This window comes from Peromyscus californicus, unplaced genomic scaffold (assembly GCF_007827085.1).
Source record: "Peromyscus californicus insignis strain IS unplaced genomic scaffold, ASM782708v3 Scaffold_12__1_contigs__length_115047231, whole genome shotgun sequence".
In the NCBI taxonomy this organism is placed as follows: Eukaryota; Metazoa; Chordata; class Mammalia; order Rodentia; family Cricetidae; genus Peromyscus; species Peromyscus californicus.
This window is the reverse complement of record NW_026294413.1, coordinates 26,695,246-26,716,837: the sequence shown is the minus strand read 5'-3', so window position 1 is coordinate 26,716,837 and position 21,592 is coordinate 26,695,246. Positions and strand designations below refer to the sequence as shown.

At 36.9% G+C, this 21,592-nt stretch overlaps 1 long non-coding RNA gene across 1 annotated transcript; it reads left to right on the top strand.

Annotated features, from left to right (window-relative positions):
• The first annotated feature begins 10,796 nt into the window (after window positions 1–10,796).
• On the top strand, window positions 10,797–21,139 carry LOC128107101 (uncharacterized). Its single transcript, XR_008216958.1, has 4 exons — window positions 10,797–15,376; window positions 17,988–18,152; window positions 18,431–18,618; window positions 18,842–21,139. It is a non-coding gene; the product is annotated as an uncharacterized LOC128107101 (long non-coding RNA).
• The last annotated feature ends 453 nt before the right edge of the window (window positions 21,140–21,592 follow it).

Below are 21,592 nucleotides of genomic sequence, written 5' to 3'. Positions count from 1 at the left end.
CAAAGAGTCAAAAAAGAAGTTAAAAAAGTAAATACCATTAAAAAAAAGAAATATATACATATATGGATGTAAAAGCAATGAGTGAGAAAATAAGCCGTGGATTTGAAACCGAGCAGAGAAGAGTAAATGGGAAGGTTTGCATTAAGAAAAAGGAAGGGGGAAGGAAGTCATTGTATTGTCATTTCAGAACGTAAAAGAAGTTTTAAAAACTAAATGGAAATCAAACATGGAAGTTATCATTTCAGTCCATGTGATAGGCAGCCCATAATTACCATCCCGAATAGTGTATGCAGAGTAAAAGAATGTCATATATTTAATATCTCAGTAATCATAATTATTAAAACCATCCTAATAACACTTTGGACTGGCCAAGCACCTTTAATCCAAGCATCTTAAAGTCCTTTTTGATCATTAATTAATTACCTCACACTCCCACCAGATAGATAAATATCATATCATCACTGTTTCCCAAGTAAGAAAGCAAACACAGACTGTGACTACCTCTCCGGGCTGCTGTGTCCCACTGTGACAGCTCCAAAGGTACATCTGACTGAGAAAAATTCCACTCTAGGCATCACTCATCAGTTATGTTGCTTTCGTTCTGAGCATCCAAGTTCTCAGATAATTGTCTTGAAATTGTCAATGAGTTGTAAAGTCATTTTAAGTATATAAGAATTCCCCGATGAAACTAATAAAAATAGGACCACAGGAATATGATAGTATGTGAACATTTCCCTGACATTCATTTCTAAAGCTTTGTTCCTTAAATGTCACAACAAATAAGACTGGAGTCTATAATCAATTTGTACTTGCCTTGCCTCTTCTCTGAGTTTTCGTAATTATGTCATATCACTGTTTTTACATTTTTACTTGTTCAATTGCTCTGTGGTGTTTAATACTATGAGTTGTTCACACTCTTTTAAAGTGAATGTGCTAAATGAGAACTGAGAATACCTACTGAATTCATTCTTTTTATCCCTATGGTGTTGAAATTTTTCAACACAGACTTACACAGAAAGAAATACAATGCACCTTGGGCACCTGAGATGAACTTGTGTGTGTGTGTGTGTGTGTGTGTGTGTGTGTGTGTGTGTGTGTGTGTGTGTGTGTGTGTGTTGGTGGTCTGGTTACTGCTTAATTTTGTCACTGGGGTAAGTTCTTTGCCCCCTACTTTCTCTTGTTATGGAATACCTTTTCATGTTGTTGTGGATATTCATTGTGAATAAAATCCTCACTGCAAATATCACATTGCTCTCTGTTATTTACATGAACCAAAAATTCACAGGCACTTGTAATTAAGTATGAGATAGAACTTGGGGGAGGCAGATAATTATGTCTCAGACAAAAATTTATACTACCAGAATGGTATAGACAGTGTCACAGATATTTAAATGCTGTACACCAATTCAGAACTAGTTATGTTAATGTTTTATTAATGCTAATTATAGAGTCTGAGACCTGCTAATGTTTAGTTAGAGTCTAATTGAGGGACACTATGAAGTTCAGTTGCAGAACGTCTTGACCATTCTAGAAATCTACTAGACCTTGAACGTAGAAAGACGTTATTTCTTGTTCTGTTTTATTCACTGATTCCATAAGCTGATCAGGGAAGCTCAGTTTTATTTAAAGCATGTGAATCATCTATTACTATGGTTTATTTTATTATCCATGATATTTCAGCCTATGGAAATCCCTTCGAAGCTGGGACATTTTTAATCTACTGTGATCCACCACAAAGGATCTGGCATATTTTACATGATTCTTACTGATTCAAGTTACATCTTCCCAACAAGTACCCTTAAATACTGTTTCACACGTCCCTCACCTTCAAATAACTAACCTCCTGAGTCATCCCGAGCAGATCCAGCTCTCACCCCTTCTCTCACCCTCCACCCCAGGTTAGCAGCAGGGCCAGACATGCAGGCGGAGGGGCCTTGGGCAATCCTCTCAGCCACCCACAAAATAATTATTGAGTAATCACTCAGGGCAAGGATTAAGTTGTAGCAGGTTAAGAGGAACAAGAAAGGGTGGGCAGAGAATAATTGGGTTCTTTAGAAAGCTTTTCTGAAAAGATAATGTAAAATACCTCCTTTGGTGAAATAGGGTATATGCCAGAAGAACACATCCGAAGTGCTAAAATACTCATATTTTAAAAATATTTATAGCTCACTTGACTTGATAACACATAATTTAATATTTACAGGTGATAAGAGCTAAACCTCAGCTAGCACACCTGTAAAGTGAAGGTAATGATGAATTTGTCTAGGTGACTAAATGAGATAAATTTGTCTGAGCGACTAAATAAGATAACTCATGAGAGGCAAGACTGATATACCCATACCCGCATCCTGATTTTTGTAACTATGTGAAGTGTTACAGTGAATTCCAGGTTTTTTGTCTTTAGCAACACGTCGTATATGCACCTTTTAGAATAGAGCTTAGTAAGATAAGATGAATGGATTCTGTATATATAAAACATCACTACTTTTCAGTAACTTTAATGTATCTTATTGCACAAGCAAACTATGATTGACTTAATAACTTTTTTTTCTTAAAGGGCATTTCATCTCTTACACAACTGTGTTTTATTATCATTATTGCCAATATTGTTTCAGTTTTTATTTGTTCCTTTCCTTTTCCCTTCCTCTCTTTTTTTTTCTTTTTGATGCTACAGATTGAACCTGGGGTCTCATAAGTTAATTTCTTGACTGCATTCTAGAGACCTGTGATTTCTATCAGATTCTCTTATGAACATTCTAGACATCAACAAGGTTCATCTAAAAGTATGTTCTCATAGTAGATTGGAAAAGTGTGTCTATGTGAGCTATCTTCTTCGTCAGGACATTTTTGTGGAAATCAGTTGGTAGAATGCATGAGGTATGATGAGTTACATTCCATGCTGCCCTGTTAATGTCTGCTGTTGCTTCTTACTCAGCTTGGTGCCAGTCTGAACATCTGCTTCGGCTCCACCAATCCCATCATTGTCTCTAGTGTTTGTAGAGGCCAGAACAGTCATTCCGTAGAAGGCTCAGCCATCCTTGTTGTTGCTCGTTAAATTGCATCAGTCTTTCTACCCATGAGGGTATGTACTTCCATCTTGAAGATGTCATCCCTGATTCCTGGCAGTGACTATTCTTCTGACAGGTCAGTAGCCTCAAGTCTGGAAGTGCCCCATCCATTCACACCATTGTTGGTGTGATTTTTAAATCAAGAGTCTGGATAGTTCCTGGCTTCTCCCTAATATCCCATTTCTCCAATACAATAGTTTGTATAAATCTACTTTATGCTAAATTCCTTTTTGCTAGATACACTTGGAGGCACTTATTTTTGAAAATATAAAAACTTCTTACTAAATTCATTCACTTTTTTCAGTGTCTTGTGTTCGCAGGTAAATATCACTGGGTGCTAAATAAAATGCAGTCATCTACAGACTTCCACACACCTCATATACTCATATAATATGTTATCTTCCTGATGTTGGCACTGTCACAAAGAAGCAAAAGACAAAACTTGAATATTCAGGATTAATTAGTTCTGTCGCCTATTGGTTTTGCATTGTTTAAACCAGATCTTGGACTGTAAATACTTGATATTATCTTTGATCCTGCACATACATCATGTGTGCATGTGTGTGCTTATGCACATGCATATAAACACATGCTACTTTTACTTCAATATCTTTTTCACCTGAATCCCATGTTTTTGTTCTTTTGTACTGGAAACAATTCTTGAAATCTCTGTCTGGTATTTGTCATCCCTTTGGCGGGCTTCATTCTGCCTCAGCCTAATTTTATTCTTACCACCCCAAGTGAGTCCTGCTCAGATCACTGACAATCTCCACCTGCTGGGTAGGGGGACATTTCTCTGCTTTACACAAGGGCCCCTTAGCATGAGGCATGGAAGTGGTATTTCATTCTTGTCACAGGGTTTCCAAATCACCACACCAGCTTTGTTTTACCTTCCACCTGCCTACTTACTCTTTGTTACCCTCATTTCCCGGGGGTCTGTTTCCATGGTTTACACATGTAAGAGACTCCTGAAGTGCAGTCCCTGTGTCCTATCATTTTACCTTCCAGAGCATGAATGTAACTCCTACGAATGTGTGTATTCAATCCTCCTCTCTGCAATGTAATGGAGCTGCTTTGTTGTCTTCACATGGATGTGCAAGAAAACGTAATGTTCTCTTTCACTTTCTTCATTAAAATTTACCTCTCTTCTTGCCTTTACCATCGTTTTTTTAGTTACCCTTCTCTCTTACAATACATCCCAACTGCAGTTTCCCTCCCCCCTCCTCTCAGCAGCCCTCCACCTCCCCTCTCCGCCGGATCCACTCCCCTCCATTTCCCTTCAGAAAAGAGCAGGTCTCCCTGGGATATCAACCAAACACCTGCATAACAAGTTACCCTAAGACTGGACACAAACCCTCATATCAAGGCTGGACACTTAGGTAGCACTACCACAAACCTAGTTATTCAACCTCAACCTCCAAATCCATCCTTCTCTTCTTCTCTTCTATCCCAATCACTTTGAACAAGACTGTTCACTTCTCCTTGCGTTATTCCCATTCCTCTGTGAAGTGACCTTCCAGTCACGTAACACAGCATACTGCTTCTGAGCAACTCACTCATTTCATCAATGACCGTCCACAGACAGTTTCACACTGAGTCAGAGCACTCTTTTGAAATCGCACAGTGGACCTCTTACTGTCCTAATGAGAACGTTTCTTTGGTTCCTCTACTACTAAGGTCCACACTTCTAAATCCCATTTGCACAGCACAACAGAGCCTGTCTCCTAATAACCTCACCCTCACACTCCACTCTCTCTCATGCATGCCATATGCACTGCATCTCTTTCTACTTCTTTTGAAGCAAATTTATTCTTCACATTTTACTTCTCTGCCTGAGACTGTCCATGTTCTGCATTTAGCTCCTTCTGTTCAGTCCTTCAAGCACTAGGCTACTTCTTTTTTCCCCTCGGACCCACTATACCTAAACAGCAGCTCAGAAATCTCTACTTGTCTGTTTCTTTCATACCGCTGATCAAAATTAGAAATAATTTTAACAAGATTTTTTTTAATCTATCACCACAAACCGAATGAAAATAAATCTTAACTCATTTTCTATCCTCTATCCATGAAGCTTAGTAGAAGTCCTGGAATAGAGATTGTATTTAAAACATATTTGATTAAAAGAAAATCAAATCTTCTAAAATCAAGAGACAGCAATATTTTTTCCTTTTACAAAGACTAATAATAGATGAAATCAAAGAACTCAATTATAATTCATGAATTTTAATTATATTCAACCTTCCTTGTACCTGGACTGTGTATTTTTTGTCAGCAGTGGGTATTCTGTTATCAATATTACATTAAATAATATATCTTATTAATTAAAATGAAATGTTATTTTGATCTTTTTAATTACATTGTTAATATATTTATCTTCATGTCACAATTAATATATTCTTAAATTCCTTATCTGGTATGATATTCTAATTTCAGATTTATTTTATTCTTTGTAAAATATTATTTACTGGAAAAAAAATCATGAAGACTTAACAGTTGATTTTGAATTCTAACCAGGTAATTTTTGGGATAAAGTAAACAGAAGCTTGAAATTCAATTTTGTCATCTGTTAAATTTAAAATTTGTGAGAAGATTCCAATGGTCCCTTTAAGCTACAGTGTTCTAGGATGTTAAGGTAAAGCAAACAGAGAACAAGGAACCTGTGTGAGAAATAAGGTCTAAAACTGAACAGGTATCTAAAAGATACAATAATAATGTCTAGAAAGAAATTTCAGTCCTAGTGTCACTCCTTCTAAGTCATCTAATAAGATCTTATGTTTTATCATCCTGGATTACACTGTGGTTTCAGCTGTTGCAATACCCATGCTAAGGTAGGTCACCACCATCAGTCCCAACAACAGTAATAACATTACAGAGCACCTTTCATCTTCGGCTCCCAAATCGCTTTATAAGTAGCAATTACGTCTCAAAACCTCTCTATGCTAGTATTAATAGGTCCATTTAACAGATGGAAAACTGAGCCATATTCTTGTTTAATTCATAAACCGAAGCATTCTCATTTTAAATCAGTAGACTTTTCTACACAAATAATTATTATGCAGGCAAGTACCTAAGGTTGAACTTAATGAATGAGAATTTCTAGATATGGTATATAGAGAGAATATATATATGTAATGACTATAGGTTTATGGAGCTATGTGCGGTGTCTGTGAATGTGTGTGGGTGTCTATGGGGAGTGTGGGTATGATTAAAAGTGCATTTAGTCTGTGGGAAAAATGAATATGAATATGCTGTGTGAGAATAAAATTGTGCTCTGTAGATACTTGTTTTCCTTTTGTAGTTGTATTTGTTTGTTTTGTTTTGTTTTGTTGTTTTATTTTGTTTTTTGAGACAGAGTTTCTCTGTGTAGCCCTGGCAGTCCTGGAACTCACTTTATTGATTAGACTGGCCTTGAACTCACAGAGATCTGCCTGCCTCTGCCTCCTGAGTTTTGGATTTAAAGACTTGCACCACAACACTTAGCCTTCCCCCAACCTTTTTTTCTCCTAATTTGGTTATACATTAATATCCTTTAACTCTGTTTAGCACATATGGCATGCCCTTGATTTGCCTTTATTTACTTGCTGATTTCTTTCACATTCTCCAGCATTTCTTTCTTTTCCAATCAAATCAGATTGCTTTCCTCTAATATTCACTTTTGATCTCGTGCCTTCCATTCAGTACCGTGTGTCCTTTGCATAATTGACTCTCTACATGCCAACACTGCCCACATCTGTTTATACAGCTTACTTCTTTCCCCCAAATGGCTCTACCAGTTTATCTGCATTTCTCTCTATTTAGGTATCACAACACTACCTTAAAGTTAGCTTTCCTTAGACTACACTAATCTGTTTAGCCACTCCTTCTCCCCAAGACCTAAGCCTGTTTTTCCCCATATTACCATTCTTAGCAGATATCCAGAAGTTGAATGGACTTACCTTCAATCCCCCTATTCTCTTATCTTCTATAGACAAACATCTAGTCCAACTTTCAAGGTAAAATTCTGTTTCTAATTTCTTCTAGCTCTTGACATTTCCTAAAGTCTCACCATACCCTTAGAAAAGACCATAATTATCTTTTTTTTTTTTGGTATCATGATGTGAATCTTCTACTACACACTCAAGATTGATATCAGAGTGAGTTTTGTAAAACAGCAACTTGATCATGTCTCTCTGCATACAGACCTTTGATGACCCTGTTATTATCAGAACTAAGCCCAAACTTTATAAGATTTTCAAGACCCTGCATGATCTAACTGCACACTATAATCATCATTTATTATTCTCCTTTTCAAATCTATCAGCCATAATTATATTTATAAAATATATAATTTCCATTTCCTTGAACTTTCATATTTTCCTTCTATTTTTTCCTTCCTCCTCCTCCTTTTCTTTCCCCTTCTTCTTGTCCTCCTCCTTTTCTATTTCTTTGTCTTCTTCTGCCCTAAAGAAAATCTCCCACTGTGCAGAAAACTTGCCTTGTTCTATGTGTTCACTGTTTGTGTGTTCTCTGAGCTCACTCCGTCATTTACCACACTGCATCATCTTTACTTAAATGGTATTTTTTTTAGATGGTACAGATTTTAAGTTGGAGAACATAGAAATGGGGATTGTTCTTGGAAGCTTCTTCCCTCAGGGATGGCACTGTTCCAACACACAAAAGATGCTTTGTAAACATTTATTGAATAGTTGACTAAATCAATGAGCAACCACATGTATAAGCCAATTGGGTCACTATTTTAGGGAAAGCTTGTAAGAATAAAGAAGACCTAAGGAAAATATATCAAACCAAGGCTGCTCTAAATGAACTGTTTAAATAATCCGAGAGTAATTGTTCATTTTGTCTAAACAACATATTTTAGTTGTGAAAAAAATCATATATCCTTCAATTTCCTACTATATGCCAGGTGTGAATGTAAAGTGAGGCAGATTTCCTCGGTGGTTATGCAAATAACCTGAAATTTGGAGGCCTGAATGTCAATACCTGCATGGGAGATGACACCTCTCCATGTGAGATGGATGGAACTTATTGGAATGTTGGGAACATCTACAGGTACAAGCTTAGAAATTAGGCCCAAATGACTCATCATCATTGTCTGTAGGGCAATTAACGCCTATCTTTAAGAGTTATTTCCTGTTGATTACCTGGGCCATATTTAGGTCTGGAAGTTTATCAGAGGATGAATCTGGGAGGAAAATGAGGCTTGAGTACAGACAGGAAGGTTGAAGCTTCTAATGTTATACGAAAGCAGCTCAACAGTCCTGGCTGGACCCGAAAGCAAGGGCAAGCAAAGGGAATGTGATGCCGTGAGTGGGCAACAGCCATGAACAGAAAGGAGAGTGAGGGTTGTACTCTACATGGATCTGGCCATTTGGTTACAGTTTCTAACTCTGAACATGATATACATCTATAGGCTCTTATTGGAGGTCCATACTTGATAGGGCTGTCTTGCCACCTGGAAGTGCTTACTCTGTGGAGGAGAGTTCTTCCACAGGATGCTGTGAAGCTGCTAACCAAAAGAATTTTTTTAAGTATTTTTTTAAAATAATTGTCAGTAATATACCAATAATAAAATATATTTCAGTATACTTCAGGGCAAATTTCAGCATTTGTTACAATACAGAAAACCAATAGCATATAAGTTAAATATGTCTCTTGACAATGGTGACTTTAATGGCAAGGAAGGGACTGAAGGTCATTTAAATTATAGCCTGTTCTTTACTTCGCACTTTATTCCCCCTTTTATAGGGTTTCAGAAATTTTTCATCAATTTTAAATAAAAAAAAAACCTCATTTACATTGTGTGATGTTTTGATACAAGCTTCTTGCATGCTGTCAAACAATTCCTATTTTCACAATTTATTCTTATGCAACAAGAACTCTATTATTATTAACTAATTTAGGGCTTTGTAATACTTTGGTGCATACATTAACATCATCCTCACTCTACAAATGAGAAAATATGAGCAATAGGAATTAAGGAGCTTGCTCAACCACTATAGTATTTCTACAAAAGAGCGGAGAAAGTTCTCTGTCTGGCTCTAGGGAATCTACTCCTTAGCAGGGGTCCATTGTCCAAGTGTTTGTCTCTTAAGGAGATGATCGATCAGTCATTTCATTTAAAAGTTTACAATGAAAAGACAAGGCACCTTTAAAAATTAACTATCTTTAAAATGGCAATTGCTAATTTGAGAACTTAAAGGGGATTATTTTTATATTGGATAATTTAGAATTTTGAAAACTTCTGTGCACGATTCACATTTTTGTAAATATTAAACTGCAATATGAAGCAATGTGTTTTATAAGGAAAAGAATATTAGGTATGTTTTGAATAACTTGTGATAGCTTAATCATGCTTAAATATTTGTACATAACAATCAATGAAAAAAAAAGAGTCCACAAATTCAAAACAAAGCAATGCAGATTATATGGGAGGATATGGAAGAAGGAAAGGGAAGGAGGAAATCAAGCAATTATAGTATAATCTCAAAATAAACTTAAAGCTTCCTTTCCTTATCTGACATTACTAAGGAAACAGTGTTTTCATTTAGAAATATCAGCAGTCACTAGCATATACAACCCACGGAGAAGTGGGACTGAGTAGACAAATTTCAGTTCCCAGGACCAACTGACTATATTTATTAAATAACAAAGAAACAAATACTGACATGATATATTTCACAACGTGTATGCAGATTTTTGTCAAAAGTTGGAGTGGATAAAATTTATCCTTAACTAGACACTCATACAGGCTTTGAACTGCCTTTCATTTTAGCTGTCTATATAATAATTACTTCATGTCCTCACGAAGACTTAAAATCCGTGTTATCCAATCTTTGAATGTAATGGTATCAAAGGAAAACTGTGTAAGGACATGTAACACATATTCACTTACCTTACAAAATATTCTTCTCACATGATATGACCTCATTCTGCAACCCAATAACCAGACAGAGTGTGTTACAAGTTTCCAATGCATTGTGAATGGCATTTCATAATCTACAGGGTAAGAATTGCTCTTGAATGTTGCACTGGATTCCATATTTCATCTCAGGGTAAACACAAAAGAGTACTATTTGGCCTAGATATGTTCCTTTTTATATAAAATGGACTGGAAAATTGCAACTGCTTTATTTAGAAATATTCACAAGAGAGACACTGATTATTAAGGTCATTTCTGTGACTACAGAAGTGACTTGAAAACTCATCTCATGATGAGGAACTTTATGTGGGAAGTAATTAAACTTAGCTAAAATTGGGAGAAATTGTTGATAAAGGACAAAAAATTTAAGCCTTTCAAATCAATACTTGAAGATAAAACATATATTTTCAATATAGAAGATTCTTGCCTTCCTCCACCTTCTCTTCTTCCTTGTCTCTTTCTCATCCCATTGCATGAAGCAGGAAATAAAGGGAAAGGGCAGTTTCTGTGCTGGTTAGGGCACTATCTCCTTTAATGGCACCCTCCAGAGTCAAATCCTAATGAAAGACAAACTACAAGGTCTGTAAATATCAAAACATGCTGAATGTAAATGGAGCCTTGCTTACCCTTGATGCAGTCTGGGGTTGGGGGCTTGGCCCTGCCTCAACTGAATGTACCAAGCTTTGCTGACTCCCTGTGGGAGGCCTTACCCTTTTGGAGGAGCAGATGGAAGGTAGTTCAGGGGTGGGGATGCTGGGGTGGGGAGCGGGAGGAGTGATGAGAGGCGGATCAGTGGTTGGTATGTAAAATGAATAAAAAAATTTAAAGAAAAAAATAATCACGCAGTTAAGAATAAAACAGGATAAAGATAGGATGGAAGAATGCATGTGTTTTTAAATAGTGACATCATAGTGGTTCAATAAATGTTAGTGTTATTACTGCTCATACTCTAGTTATCTGATATTGTAACAGCCTAGAAGAGAAAAGACATACACATTTCTCATGTCCTTAGTACTAGAACCACTTTCTTGAGTATTATAATAGATGTGATGAGTTAAGGAATAAAAGAGATACCAACTATGTTGAAACTAGCCAGTCTACACATATTCAATGACTACTTTATGATAAAAAGTTATCCTATGTATTGTTATGGTCTTCCATTTTTGTCATTTCCAGCAAGTCACACTCTTTAATTTCCTGTTTTATGTCCTGCAATCCAACAACTACCATTTAAAGGTTATAAAAGTATTTAAAGTATTAAAAAGTTGTAAAAATGTTTAAAACATGAAAGAAAAAAAAAGGCAAAAAACAAATTATAAAGCCACAAGAGAAATTGTATCTTGACAAATGAAAAAACTTTGTTAACAAAAAGTATGGCTCAGCACAAATGAAGTTAGGAAAATAAAGAATACTGAATGTGAAAATCTATATAGATGGACAAAAACCCAGGCATGCTCTTGTGCGTGTGTGGTCATGTTGGTAAGAATTAAAGAGTGAGACTTAGAGTTACTCCTGTTAACTTATGAGACTAGGAGGCATAGTCTCCCAGAAAAGTTCCTCTTCCTCTTGCTCCCAGAATCCCTCAACACACACCTTTTCACAATGTTCCCTTAGCCTTTGGTTGCAGGGGTGTTTTGTACACATATCCAATGTGCTGGGCTTCACAACTCTTCATTTTGATTGATTGTGGTTTTATGCAATTGTCTCTGTTGTAAAGAGAAGTCTGCCTGATGAGGGGTAAGGGGTACACTTATCTGTGGGTATAAGAGCAAATGAACAAGCAAGACACCAACCAACATGCCAAACTGGACAGAGAGAAGCTCTTGAGGCCTTCAGGCCTACACAAAGAACTAGGGCAACAAAGTGAAATTGGGAGCTGGAGAAGTGGTCCTCCACAAGGGAGAGCACACTGATTGGTTGACCAGTGATAAATGTGCACATGATGATGTACACATGCAATAACAATTATTGAAAAAAGAGGCCATGAATTTGAAGGACAGTGGGGAGGGACATATGGGAGGCTTTAGAGGGAGGAAAGGGAAGGGAGAAATGTTGTAAATAAATTACAATCTCAAAAAAAAAGAAAGAAAAACAAAACAAAACAAAATCACCAACCTCATGCATGGCTGTAACTTCTCAAGAGTGTACCAGTTGACAAACCACAATCCATTGCATACTTTTAAAGAATATTTATTTCACAGCACTGCTGTTCATGGCTGAATCCCACTGTCTACAAACAGGAAGACAGATGCACAGGAAATTGTATTTGCTATGGAACTGTTTACATCGATCATCACTTTCTTTTCATGTTACTAGGCAGTCTGGTTAGATTTTACAATTATTAAACTGTAGCTTTTAGTTTTCCAAAACAATCATTTTTTTTTCTCCTTGATCTTCCTACATCCTGACACACCCACAAAGACAAACATTTTCAAAACCATACTCACCTCTACTAGATGCATGGGAAATGTTCTGATATCTACCTTAGCTAGTCAACTGACATGCAAAGGGCTTAGTATACTTTCATTAAGTATTTAGAAATTTTGTATTTGTCGTATTTAGAAAAATATGTTTTCGTTATATGGCTTGTAATTATTCTACTTGTTGCTATAAAGTACCTGTCTAGAAACAATGTTACAGTCAACTATGATCTGGCCATGTAAAAGGCTGAAGAAATGTGGAATTCTTGTGTTTTTGTGCTTTCTTCACCTCTTAAACAGTAAAACACTTCTTTCTTGTTATTGTGATTTTTTCAATGTTAACATTAATTTTAAAATGTGGCTCCCTCTAACATATCACTGCAAAATATGATGTAAAATGGAGAGCAAAAGGAAGAATAGAAAAGGCAGGAAGCAAAGATGGGACCTGGCTCATTCAATCTTGGATATTTGTTCTATCTTGAAAAGTATCGGCCATTTCTTGCAGATATTCCTGAATCTATCATTTTTCTTGCCAAATAAATGTTTAATTATTAGCATAGATCTGCCTTAAATTTCTTTTGTACTTTCAGACTGCTCCTTTGATTACCTGTCTCCCGGCTTCCTTTTCTGATACTGTATTTTAAAGATCTGACTGCCTTGTTTAAAAGAGAAGCAAAGAGGGTTATTTAGATTAGGGCTTTCACTGTGGGTTTATTTTGGTGTGGTTTGGTACCAGATTTAATGTGAAAATGGTATTTTGGGGTGTTTGATTTGCAGAAATAACTAGCTTAAATGCTTCAGTTTCCAATGGTAATTAGATTTCAACCCAGACAGTCTGGATAACTCTGGATTTACTACCTTGTAAAGAACTATCATAACAAGCCCTTGAGCATTATTTGAAAATTAATAAACTAAAGTAGGAGGAAGCACTTCACTTTCCCATAGCAACATAGACTGAGTTATACTGTTTTATTGCAAAATTTACTTTTCAATTATAGGTTTACTAAATTAAGTGGCTTGAATAGCATAAAAACAATTATTAGTTTCTTCACACTGCAGATGACTAATGCAATGAGTCCATTTTACTGTAAAAAAAAGAAAAAGGAAAGAAACCTCTTTTCTTTAATAAATAAATAAATCCTCCCCTTTATTGCCTGAAAATAAATTCTAAGTCACAAATAATTCTTGCTTCTACTGTATTAATAGAAAGCCTTCTGTATTTAAGTGGGGTTTCTAAATTAGGTAAAAAATAACTCACCCTAAAACCTTATTTGCTAAAGTCTTTTCAAGTTTACATTTTTATTTTCTGAAAAATGAAATTTCAAGTAGAGCAGCTTAATTGCTAACTTTTGCAAATGTGCAAAAGATTTGGCAATCTGGATTGGAGCTAAATAACAATTGCCACTGATAATTATATTAAATTTAAAAGCTAAAATTGTGCATAAATTGGGTTAATTGCTCAGAAGAGAGTGAGGAAGACAAAACTACTTAACCTAATTCTCGCCATCACAGGGTGAGGTTGGAGAGCTGATGTTAGTATATCCTGATGGAGAAGAGTGCTATAGTAATCCTCTAACTACAAAGCCCAGGCAGGGGCTGTGTTATATAGCATGTAAATTTAATGGCTGACTTCATATGAATGACAGTGTGTGAGCACGTGTGTGCTTGTGAGTGTGTGAGAGTGTGTCTATGAGTGTGAATGTGTGTTGTGGAATAGAATTTGTTTAACCATGTAAAGATATATTGCATTTGTTTGTGTTGCAGAAGAATTAACTATGTAAAGACGTTTGCTGTTTTACCTTGCTTGTCTAAGGCATCTGATTGGTCTAATGAAAAGCTGAACAGCCATTAGCTAGGCACAGGAGGGATGAGCAGTCCTGGAAGACAGAGAGAAAAGGGGAGCCAGACAGACAGACTGGGAGGAAGTATGAAAGTGGGCTGGACAGTACACAGATGTGGTAAATGAGTCTCCTCAGGGCAGCATTAATAGAAATGGGATAATTTAAGAAACAAGCCCAAGCTAAGGCAGAGCATTCATAATTAATAATAAGTCTCTGTGTCATGATTTAGAGGCTAGCAGTCCAAGTAAGCCTGCTTCAAGTATGCGTGTAAGTGTGTATGTTTGTGTGTGTCATGTGTGTGTCAATGTATGTGTTTGTGTGTATATGTGCATGTGTGTGTGTGTGTGTGTGTGAGTGTTTGTGTTTTAGAACCTGGAGAAGGAGCAAGAGTCATATTCTGAAGAGATTCCAAAAGAATAATCAACAACAACACCACCACAAAAGATCAATATTTCCTCCTATATCTGTCCTCCCAGCTGAACTAAATCTCAACACATTTATTCTTTTATACTTTACAGCATGATGAAAATGAAAGGGCTTTGCCCAAATACCCATGCTTTAAATTTTAGTTCCAAAAGTTCCAAGGAATGTCATACTTGTCAAGTCCATTCTCTGATTTTTACCTTAGTTTTCTCCTTTACTAAATGAATGTGATCTTCAAGAATTGCTGCAAGAATTATATGAGTTCTTAGACATCTAAATGGTACCTAAATACCCTGGTCAGGATAGCAGAGCCTATGCCCAAGTCACTGATTTTTGGAGAAAAATCCTCATGCTTTAAACTGTTTTTATATTACTTAAGGCATGTTTCATATGTTTAAGTCTCTAAGTCCTCAAGTAATCAATTTAGTGGTAGTAAATCAAAAATGGGAAAAAGAGAGTTGAGAAAACAAGCAAAAGGAACAGAAAGTTTTACCTATTAAATAGGAAGTCTCTAAGCTGTTCAGTTTAGCGATTTTAGTTCTGAAGGCACTGAAAGTGAACAAAGGCAATGCCTAAGTACGTGTTCCTATTTCAACAGGAAAAGACGCTGACGAATGGAAAGCAATCAATAAATCAAGTCAAAATACATGGCTATGAATCATCAATATACGAGTACAACTCTCAGTGAAGAATACACAGCTAAAGGTGTGTTCATTACTGCTTGAAAACAATCAAGAGCGATGAGTCCCTGTATAATCACAGTCAGACGCTCAGCTAGTATCAAGTAAATCAGTGGAAGACATGAAAAGGTGTGAATGGATGATGTCATGTCAGTGTAGCTAGAGTTTTCTTGCCTGGCCCACAGTCAGGACAAATCTCTCTCACCTGCCAGTCCCACAGCCGTCAGACCCAACCAAGTAAACACAGAGACTTATATTGCTTACAAACTGTATGGCCGTGGCAGGCTTCTTGCTAACTGTTCTTACAGCTTAAATTAATCCATTTCCATTAATCTATACCTTGCCACGTGGCTCGTGGCTTACCGGCATCTTCACATGCGGCTTGTCATCATGGCGGCTGGCAGTGTCTCTCTGACTCAGCCTTCCACTTCCCAGTTTTTTCTCCTCCTTGTCCCGCCTATACTTCCTGCCTGGCCACTGACCAATCAGTGATTTATTTATTGACCAATCAGCAACACATTTGACATACAGACCATCCCACAGCATGTCAGTTAGAACTGCAAATATGAGTTAAAAATTTGGTGGTCCAAACACTAATTTCTGGGAGTTACTGGCGTTGGATAGTTGCTAGCGGAAGTAGAATCATTCTTATTTGAGGATGTGGCCACTGGTAATTTCCCCATGCTCACACACCCATGGAAATAAGGTCACCACTAACAGGACATATTGGTACAATAAAACCAGAAAAAAAAACCTGTAGTTTGGAGGAGGGCACATTGAGGGTGTATAACAGAGTTTGAGAGAGTAAATAGGGGGTAGATACAATCATATTTAAATGTGCATGTGTACGAAATAACAAAAATATGTAACTTAAAAAAATATGCTATAATATTACAAAAGACTAATTTGGCTTCTAAATGTATTTTGTTTGCCCTTTCTATTTTGTCACTATTATAAACATTCAAAATCTAAGGGATTTCCCCTAAAAGCAGAGATCTGTATTCTTTGGAAAATGAACTAATCCCATGGCAGCAGCATCTGTTGTTGCCAGGCAGTACATTTCTGGAAACGAACAGAACAGAGTGGCATGCTTTGTCTATTAATTCATTTCCATCTTGGGCGTCATTGATCTACAAATCCTCAGCTTTCTATTATAAAATGTTATCTTACTTTCAAACACGTGGATGGACCGCTAAAACTCTTCAGGGTGTGTCCCTTCTCGCAACACGATGAAGATCCCAGAGTAACTAACTACCAAAGATTTGCATCCTAGGCATTCTTCATATTTTGGATCAACAAAATTTCTTTGGAAAATTTAGATGGGAGAGTGATCTCTACCTACTAGATATTTTCACAATCTCTGTGACAACTAAAAATGTGCCCAGTCATTGCTAAGTAACCTAAAGAGTAACGTAATTACTGAGTGCAGAGATGTAAAGCAAAAGAAGATGACAGGCTAACATGGGAGACGTTTGGGGGGGTGCGGATCGGATACTGACAACGTCCCTGGCACTGTAGACTCTTAGTGTAGTCGCTTACACATGGCTAGTCATTTAAGTCTACTATTCCAACTTAAGCGATTTAAACTTGAGTATGATAATAATACGGTTTCCTACATCCATTGATTTTTCAAGTGGAGAAGAACAAGGAAGCCTGCTAACAACATGATGTCATACGATGCAACATTCTGCACATGGTGATCTCTGGGGAGTATTAATATGCTAGCATTTTATCCTGCCTCCTACTTACACGTTGTTCCTGGTGAATTATTTTTTGAGCACAACTAGGTTATACATTATGCAGGATCACTATTATTTATGTAAGTGAGGTTTACCACTAACATTCCAATATGGATTTCTTGATCTTACTAAGAGACCAGTAAAACTTCCAAGAATAGAAAAGCATGCCTAAAATTAAGTAATCCTTGTGGGGTACACCATAATGATGGAGTAGTAGAGCAGTGATTGAAGATTTAAATCTTAAGGGAGTCTTTAATAATAATAAACTGGATAAAATGTTATTTATAATTATAATATATGCACTTAAGTTTTATATATACATATTAGAATATCTTAAAACAGCATTAGGTTTATAACTTGATGGTAACATGTTTACCTAGTATGTAAGGGTCCTGGGTTTGATTCACATGTAAACAACCAAAATTCCCAAAATACTAAATGAATTGAACTGCCAGACCATGACAAACATTCCCATGCTTCATCTACTCACACAGTTCACTTAAAAATAGTTAGATAGCACTATGTAATACTAAAAGACATGTGTTAGTTAAACTTTACATTTGCAGAGTCAGAAAAGTAAACATAATTCAGAATGCTTCTTGGTAATCTGAAACCATTTTCCTCATGTCGATTTGTCTCCATCTCTTCCTTCTGTGAATGAAGTTACAGTCTATGTAGGTTGCCCTCTGTACCTTGTCCAATGTCAATTTTAATAGTCACATTTTGCCTTAAAGAACAGTGCAGTTCTTCCTTGGGAAGCCATGCATGGACTACTTGAATCATGTTACTTGTACCTGGTTGATTTTATCTCTTTGCTCACTATCATCAACATAGAATCATAGAAGTAAGACATTTGGTCATATATTAGAAGATGAACTTTTTTTTTTTTTTTTTTAGATTTCCTGCTGTGGATATCACTGTGTATAAATAAAATGCTGATTGGCCAGTAGCCAGACAGGAAGTATAGGCGGGACAAGCAGAGAAGAGAATTCTGGGAAGTGGAGGCTGAAGCAGGGAGACACTGTCAGGCACCATGAGGAGAAGCAACATGTTAAGATACCGGTAAGCCACAAGCCACGTGGCAACTTATAGATTAATAGAAATGGGTTAATTTAAGTATAAGAACGGTTAACAAGAAGCCTGCCATGGCCATACAGTTTGTAAGCAATATAAGCGTCTGTATGTTTGTTTTGTAAGTGGGCTGTCGGACTGCCAGGACCTGGAGAAAAAACTCTCCAGCTACAGTTTCCTAGTCCAATTTTATTTTCTATTAATTAATTTAATTTTTTTCCCAACCCAACCTGATCACAATTTCCCCTCCCTCCCTCCTCTCCTCCCAGTCCCTTCCCCCATCCTCCCCTCTCCACACCCCACCCTTCCACTCCTTCTCCTTTCTCTTGAGAAAAGTGCCAGCCTATCATGGATATCAGCCACCCACGGCATGCCGAGTTCCAGGGAGACTAGGCACCTCCTCTCCTGTTAAGGCTGGACAACGCAACCCAGTAGGAGGAAAGGGTTCAAAACGCAGGTAACAGAATCAGAGCTCCCTCTGTGAGGAGTCCTACAAGAAGGCCAAGCCACACAACTATAATCTACGTTCCTAGGGCCTATGTCAGTCCCATGCAAGTTCTCTGGTTGTCTGTTCAGTTTCTGTGGGCCCTTCTGAGCCGAGGTTAGGTGACTCTGTGGGTTTTCTTGTGGTGTCCTTGGCTCCGCTGGATCCCATAATCTTTCCTCTGTCTCTTCCATAGGATTCCCCTATGTCACCTAATGTTTGGCTGTGGTCTCCGCATCAAGTCCTGGGTGAAGTCTCTCTGATAACTGTTGGACTAGGCAATGATCTGTGAATATAGCAGAGCATCATTAGGAATCATTTCACTGACATTTTTCTCTTTTTGCCAGTCATGTTTAGCTCTACCCTAGGTCTCTGGGTTATCCAGCCTCCGGGTCCTGGCCCTTCAAGCTGTGTCAGGGTTGGGCTCCGTCTCATAGTGTGCATCTCAAGCCGGACCAGTCATTAGGTAGCCATGCCCATGACTTCAGTGCCCCCTTTGTTCCATCAATTGTAGGTCAGAGGTTATGTGGCTAGGTTGGGGGTCTCAATCCATCCACTGGAAGTCTTGCCTGGTTACAGAAGATGGCTGTTTCAGGCTCCATGTTTCCCATTGCTAGGAGTCTTAGCTAGGGTCACCATCACAGATTCCTGAGAGTTTCCATTGCACTGGGTTTCTAACTCATCCCAGAGGTGCCCCTGATTCCAATTAGAAAGATGACCACTCTTGATAGCAATTGCTTATTTTACTAAAGTATATAAAACTACAGTCTTCCATGCTAGGGGATCTCCTTACTTGAAAGTCAGCAGAAAGGATATTTCATATTTAAGGCTGAAATCAACTCCAAGCAGCAGCAACCTTAACACAGCTTCAGACTTGTACAAAAGTAATCAACTCCTCCAGTGTCTGTACGGGTAAGAGTTGATAAGCCAGAGTATCCATATCACAGGCCTTTCCTCCATCATCAAAAAAAAAAATCAAACTTTCTTTCAAACTTCCTTTGAAAAAGTGTTCTCTTAACTAAACAGCAATTGTAATTCATATTAAGCAGTGTTATAAAAGGATTTTAGACAACCAGGCAGCCTTGATTTTTTTTTTTTTGTCTACCAACATGAAATGACTCAATGTATAAAATCCATGTTTGCAAATACTTTTATATTTAATTTAATTGTTAGCACTATGCTTAGTGATATAAGGTCCTTCTAATGTATTGTGAAATTCATGGTTGCCTTGTACTTGGCTCAGAACCTCCCCAACGTAACCAAAAAAGCAAAACAATGCTAAAGTTTCTTGTTAAAAGAACTAGTTACTAAATCTTCCCGTTGCAGTGCCATACATAGACATAAGATTCGCACAGCTTAGATGTCCAAGTTGGATCAGCCAGATGTTGCACTAGAGGACAGAGACCACAAAATATAATAAATTAACATCTACTTAAACCAGTCTTGAGAATTAAGGAGAATAGCTGGAAGATGCTATATTTGAGAAATGTCATCACCCAGAAACCAGACTCTAAAATTTATGAAGAGATGATCCACAAGATAAATGTTGAACAGTTGTGATCAGAATGGACATTCTAGAAAGTCTGTCCTCCATGGATATTCTCTTAGTATGACGTTTTTGTTTGTTTGTCTGTTGTTTGTTTTTTAGTTTACTTCAATACTTTAATTCAGATTAAACACCCGAAGACAAAGCTCATCAGTTGGCTTATACAACCTTCAGTATGGCTTGACTATGAAAACTGTAGGTAGCCTTTATACCATAGAGAAAATAATAGTTTCTTCTGGAAGGTAGAGATCTGTCAGTCCACTTTATTATGAAGCAAGCTTGGAAAAGAAAATGATGTGTAAGCTAATGAAAGCACAAATAATTGCACTGGACATTTTTATGCTGCCACCAGACCTTTGGTAGGCTATATAAACTGATCTTAATTTTGTTATACTGACCCCTTAAGGCACTTCCTATTGTAAAATACTCTATTAAGAATTGGTCTACATTTGGAAAGCAATAATATTAAGTTTGTTACAGCTTTTTGCAGTTCAGGCATTAATTTAGATTGTGTAATCCTCTTATGATTTTAATGGGTAAAAGCTATTTTAAGAATTTTTGCAAGCAAAGTATATAGGTATACTTAGAAAAGAATTTCTCTTTGAGGCCCTTTAAATAAAGATATTTATGTTAAATTGATTCATGTTAAAAATGTAACACACCCAGTCAGAAAGCCTTAACAAGACAGGTTCCTCTGTAAGGTAGTATTATTATTCAACCTTGGCTCCAGAGTCTTGATTTTAAAAGCCAAGTTTGGTCTATCTCTTATGAATATGTAACAATATTTTTAGGACTGTTAAAGAATGTTATATTTTTATGGGAAAAATTAGCAAAAACAATAAACAAAGTATTTTTAAAAATCTCATTATCCTCATAATAGAATTTATCCTGAATTTATATTTTAATATGACAATATATCCTGTCAATAAAAAACAGGTTGAAAGCTAATTAGTATTCTGTTCCATGAATGTTATAATTTACTTAGTACATACGTTATTACTGAATGTTTCTAAAACTTACTGTTTTGTTTATTTTGATATTAAAATTAATGTTCCAAAGAACATTTTTCAACCTTTTGTAGAAAGGAATCTTTGGGAAATAGAATCTAAGTAAGGGTAAGGGCTCTGGACCAAGCAAGATGGTTCAGCAGATAAGGTGCTTGCTGACTATCCCTGGAACCCCATAGTAGAAGGGGAGAAGACTTCTGCAAGATGTCCCCTGACTTCCATAAATCTCTCTCTCCCTCTCTCTCTCTCTCTCTCTCTCTCTCTCTCTCTCTCTCTCTCTCTCTCTCTCTCTCTCTCTCACACACACACACACACACACACACACACACACACACACACACAGATACATGGGCACACTGTAAAACCAAAACCACAAAGAATATGGGCTCCAACA